The 6,001-nt window shown below is 37.7% G+C and overlaps 1 long non-coding RNA gene across 2 annotated transcripts; it reads right to left on the bottom strand.

Moving 5' to 3' along the window:
* Positions 1 to 2,801: 2,801 nt before the first annotated feature.
* Positions 2,802 to 5,626, bottom strand: LOC147841654 (uncharacterized). Of its 2 annotated transcripts, none has more exons than XR_015502171.1 (5): positions 5,546 to 5,626; positions 4,725 to 4,841; positions 4,592 to 4,633; positions 4,138 to 4,268; positions 2,802 to 3,797 (listed from the first exon to the last, which is right to left on the bottom strand). It is a non-coding gene; the product is annotated as an uncharacterized LOC147841654 (long non-coding RNA). The 2 variants fall into 2 exon arrangements; XR_015502170.1 differs by having other exon boundaries at positions 4,182 to 4,268.
* Between the last annotated feature and the right edge of the window lie 375 nt (positions 5,627 to 6,001).

The raw sequence follows: 6,001 nt of genomic DNA, 5'->3' as shown, positions 1-6,001 counted from the left end.
TAAATTGCAGCTTAGCTTACAAAAATAGTAAATGAGAAAGTGACACTTAACATGTCAGAGACTTGTAAGGAGTTTAGTCTGGCACTACAAAATTATTCATTCATTCATTTTCTTGTCGGCTTAGTCCCTTTATTAATCCGGGGTCGCCACAGCGGAAGAACCGCTAACTTATCCAGCAAGTTTTTACAGAGCAGATGCCCTTCCAGCCACAACCCATCTCTGGGATATCCATACACACATTCACACACACACTACGGACAATTTAGCCTACCCAATTCACCTGTACCGCATGTCTTTGAACTGTGGGGGAAACCGGAACACGCAGAGGAAACCCACGCGAAGGCAGGGAGAACATGCAAACTCCACACAGAAACGCCAACTGAGCCGAGATTCGAAGCAGCGACCCAGTGACCTTCTTGCTGTGAGGCGTCAGCACTACCTACTGCACCACTGCCTCGCCACTACAAAATTAAACTTAGCTAAAAGTTTGAATGTGTTATTTTAGAGAAAGTATTTGCAGCACCTGTCCTAGTGTTTTTTTCTGTTGATAATCTGGTGACAATTATATAATTAGCATAAAATATTTTTTTGATCAATAAAAAGCTGATTTTTTTTTTTAGTTTGGGCTAATCTGTTTGAAAACCAGAGTATCTCTTTTCAGGTGTATTTCCGCAATGAAGTGATTTGTTTGTCCCTTGTGTACAGCAAGTGTCTGTTGCTCTTCATTCAAGCAATCTAAACATTACAGCCCTCCTCCACTGCCCAACACTGTTCTCTAAGATTTTTATGTGGAAACTGTCAGACCACAGTTTAGAGACCAGATGTCACTTCTGTACAAGATAAACGGATGTTCTACTGCTCCTGAGGACACTTCCTGGACCATTATTCTCTCACACCTTCAGGGCCACTGGCTCATACGGCTCTCCATCTTTGAAATTTAATTGCTCAGTCTTCCCAGACTTCTGGTTAAACTTAACATTCTCCTCCAGGTAAATCAGGGTTGGCTGAGATGAAGTAGGCTCTCTGTCTCTCTCTTGCTCTAAGCCAACAGATGTATATAACCCCAACTGTTGAAACAAACCTTCACAGCTCTTACCTTCATTCAAAACCCCTGCACTCTTTCTTACTCAAGACAGCACAAGGGCATTGATAAAATAGTTGTTGATAAAAGAGTATGTAATTTTTAAATATGACTCTGGCTTTTATATCAGGACTTAAGTCACACAGGTATTTTTTGTAGAAATTACCAAATGTACATTGTATAAGTCAAATTTTTGCTATTTATTTTATGCCAAAAATCGTTACAATATTAAGTAAAGGACCTTCTTCTATCAAGTTATTTCCTACCTAAAATATATTCTATTTTTTATTAAGATGTGTTGTTAAGAACTTTAGATTTTTTAAATTGATAATATTAATAATTCCTTACATTTATTTAGCGCTTTTCTGGGCACTCAAAGCGCTTTACACAATGGAGGGGATCTCCTCATCCACCACCAGTGTGCAGAATCCACCTGGATGACGCGACGGCAGCCTTTTGTATGCCAGACCGCACACCACACACCAGCTGATTGGTGGAGAGGAGCCAGTGATGAAGCCAATTGAATATGGGGATGGTTAGGAGGCCATCATGGACAGAGGCCAGTGGGCCAGGATGCCGGGGTTAAACCCCTACTCTTTTCGAAAGACATCCTGGGATTTTTAACGACCACAGAGAGTCATCCAAAAGACGGCACTCACTGAGCAGTATAGCGTCCCCGTCACTATACTTTGGGCATTAGGACCCAAACAGAAAGCAGGTTGGACGCCCCCTGCTGCCCCCTGCTGCCCTCACTAACACCACTTCCGGCAGCAACCTAGCTTTCCCATGTGATCTCCCATCCAGGTACTGACCGGGCGCAGCCCTGCTTAGCTTCAGTGGGCGACCATGTGAGAGTTGCAGAGAGCTAGCTGCCGGCATATTTACCCCTAAACGTTTATTTACAAAAAGTTGTTTCGTAGCTAAACAATGGCTGCAAAAATCAGTATGTGAGCCGAGTAGTATGTCCGAATTCATAGAATTCGAAAATAAGTATGCGAGAAGTACCCGGATGACTTACTACTTCCGATGAGGTTCTGAAATGCACATCCCATGCACGCTGCGCTATCCCATGATGCCCCTCGAGAGAATTCATGAATGGGAGCGAAATGACGCAACTGACGCAGGTTTAAATTCAAATGCAATACCTACAAAGTAGTAGGCGGTTTCAGACGCAGCCATAGAATTTGAAAAGCACTATGCGAGAAGTGCCTAGATGACCTACTACTTCCGGCAAGCTTCTGAAGTGCGCATCCCATGCAGGCTGCGCTATCCCATGATGCACAGCGACAGAATTCATGAATGCGAGAGAAGCGACACAACTGACATGGGCAGGCCACGTGACCATGACAAAATGGCGGATGTGGTACATCCGAATTCCATTCATACTGCTCACATTCCCATTGTATAGAACATAGTTTTCTAACTGCCGAGTAGTACGTCTAAATTGATCCTACACTGTTAGACATTTCAAAGGGTTTTTACAGTAACTTGCTGGCAACACTGTTGCCAGTAAGTTACTGTATTTTCGATTTGCAGTATACAACTGTAAATCCGTTTACAGCATGTTACCGTAGTGTCTGAAAATGGTTAACTACTGTAAAAACCTAAGTTAACAGTTAGCTACTGTAAACCTTTTAATTTTGTCCTAAATATTTTATAATATAATTTTATTAATATTATTTTAATACTATAGACCTAAAAAATACACAATTACAAAATATTAACAAAATAAACACTCTTTATTTAAAACATTGGAGATGCTTAACCCAAGCTTAAAAATGTGTAAAAACATTACATTTCAATCATTCAAAATATTTTATTTTAAGAAAAAAAACATTGAAAATGACAAAGCACATTAACATACATGTACAAAACTAATTTAAGTGTCTGACCTGCATATTGTTGAGAAAAAAAAACCCAATTGTACTAAGTACTACTGACATTAAACCAGACACAATTACAAAATATTCCATTCTTTAAAACATTAATAATGCTTAAAGCATTTAAGGAAAATTTGTGAAAATTACATTAAGCAATAAAATCAACACATTAAAAATAAATAAATCACACAAAGCACTAGAACATACATGTACAATAAAAATTTAAACTTCTGAATTGCAAAATGTTGGAAAAATAAATATTTGTAACTATTAGCCGACTCAGAAACAACCCAACTTTAAAATATTACTAGTTCTGGTGTCAAATGCTCAACAAGGTCTGAATTCACATGTTCAAATGCAATTCATCTTTATTTCTATTGCACTTTTACAATGTAGATCAATGATGTCAAAGCAGCTTAACATAGAAGTTCTTGTAAATTGAAGCTGCTTCAGTCCAGTTTTCAGAATTGAAGCAGTAAATGTCACTGCTGAAAGTCCAAACACTGAAAAGCAAATCCACCGATCCACCAATCGTAGCCAAGCGATCCAGTGGCGACAGTGGCATGGAACAAACTTCACCAACTGACGAAAGTGTAGAATAAAATCCCTTGAGAGATACTAGGCTCAGTTGGGCACGACCAGTTCTCCTCTAGCCAAACTTGTGCAAGGCCGCAGTCTAGGCACCGGAGGCTTGAAAGTTCACCAGCGGGTGGTCAGGCTGGCCCATTGGATCAATGCGGAAACTCATTGATCACGTGTGTCTTTTAGGATTCACTCCTCCATGACCACCACAGCATCTGGTCAGGATTTGGCCCAGTCCAGGATTATGAAGAACTCTGGATAAGGACAAACAGACTAACATAAGCATAGAAGAAGCTTGTTTAAAAAAAATGAATCATATACTGGTTAATTATTTTGAAGCATGGCAGCTAGGTTGGGGTAGTTTTCAGCTGGTACTGAGCAACTGGCTCCTGCTCATAACCTGCTCACTACCATGTTTAAAAGAGAACTAACCAGAATGTCCTGTTTATTTTTTTCCCTAACAAGGTTTTACAAAAACATTGTAGCATTTGTGATGGGTTGATTCACTGCAGGACAGATTAGACTATTTGTTTTATGTATTCCTAATAAACTAAAACTGACTGAATACTGATACAACTATTGAGAGTGTCTCACCTAATCCAAGTTCTCAGTTAGCTGGTGAAAGAAGGATAACTCACTGTTGTTCATGGTTGTCATTCTCTTCAGTACTTCTCCTGCTATCTTCTGGCTCACTCTGGTTGTTGCTGTGCATTTTGTTTCATCCTCTGGAATTATTTATACAAAAATTTTTATTATTTTATTTATTACAAAATATTTAGGCAACATGAAATGGGGAAAAAGACATTTAATACATAGACAAATGCATGTATCCCAATACTAATTATTGTATTTTGAAATGTCTGACCCATGACAGACCTCAATCTGCTCAAAAATATTATAAACAAAGATGAAAAAAAAAACCCTACTAAATGGTTTAATAAAAAAGGGAAAAAGATTTTTTTATTTAGCTAGCAACTAAACATGTGACACATTTTGTATTAAAAGTAACGTTACTATATTGAGAAACAAATAGATGTACAGTACTTACTGTTGTATGAGGTCCAGTTTGCACAGGCAGGCTCCCAGTATTCTATATTGAGACCATAAAAAAGCCAAAAATACAGATAAGAATACCATGCTACAATCCACAACCTCCACACAACTTTTTTTTATTTGTTTACCTTGGTTGCTTACTGGTCTTGCTTATTTTTTAAGCATAAGGCTGTGCTGATCAAGATGTTCCTCCGAAATGCTGTTTGTTTCTTCAGACAAAACCTGCTGCTGTGCCAGTGCCATATCTAAACAGAAAAAAATACAATGGTAACAATTATGTTAAACCAAATGTCAAGAGTTGTGATAAAAAATAATTAGCAAACAATAAATAGCAAAAAGGTGGTTATTAGCATAATGCATAGAGGTAAAATTGGTTTTATATTAGCAGATTCAGACTTCCCCCTTAATAATTTAATTTCATAAAAGTATTATTTGCAAACTCTAAATAGCGAAATCATTTTAGCAGCTAATGACTATCAAAGTACAACATGCTCACGGTCAAATAAACAGTGTTAATGTTGATTTCAAGTCATACTGGCATGCTAATTCTGATAGAATATTCAAAGTAACATGGTAAACAGTATAGAATCTTCTAAATGAACGAATGTGCGAATATAAAACCAACTTTACCTCTATGCATATTGTATAGATTTACGTTCTTATAGGTTACGTCGCGATGTTATTTTCTCAAGCTAACGTTATAAGTTACTCTAAACCAGAGAAAAATAAGTTCACAACATCTAATATATATAGTATAAATCAATATAAGTTAAACGTTGCACGTTAAAATGAGTTTGAGTTCAATTCAGTATAAACTTAGCTCAGTTTAGCTAACAGTTAACATTACCATTTTAAGATCGCTTCAGCCAATGTTGCCGAGCAAACAAATGCTACTAGAGGTGCTCAAATCAATGTCGAGTGTTGTCAGCACAGACAGACGCGCTTTTACCTGGATTATTTGTTGGTCTTTCATTCATATTCTTCTGGGGGAAAACACTCTCTGCCGGACCGTTGTCTCGTGCTAAGTGTCCTCCAAAACTGTCTGCATACCTCTGGTTCCCTCCTAAACCAAAACCCGCTGCAACACCGGTTCCTATGTAAATAAATAAAAAGATATGACGAGAACAATGGCTAATAGTCATAAACAGTCTTATTTAAAGTAATAGTTGTGTTAATGTAATAAATTAAATAAAGGTAACATCTTAATACATGATATATTTCTCAAATGGGCGAAATAACGCCAAGCCAGAGAAAATAATAATAGCCAACTTTATACTTTACTTTGTTCTATTCTCGTCCACAAAACATTCTGTAAAATGAAACACTGCCTCAGCTTACCAGAGTAAAGTTTGTTATATCCAGTATGTTCTTCAGGCACACTAATAAATTGTCCTCCAGAATTGCT

This window comes from Danio rerio, chromosome 11, assembly GCF_052040795.2.
Source record: "Danio rerio strain M-AB ecotype USA chromosome 11, GRCz13ab, whole genome shotgun sequence".
NCBI classification, from domain to species: Eukaryota; Metazoa; Chordata; class Actinopteri; order Cypriniformes; family Danionidae; genus Danio; species Danio rerio.
The sequence above is the reverse complement of the archived record's forward strand: the minus strand, read 5'-3'. Positions and strand labels throughout refer to the sequence as shown.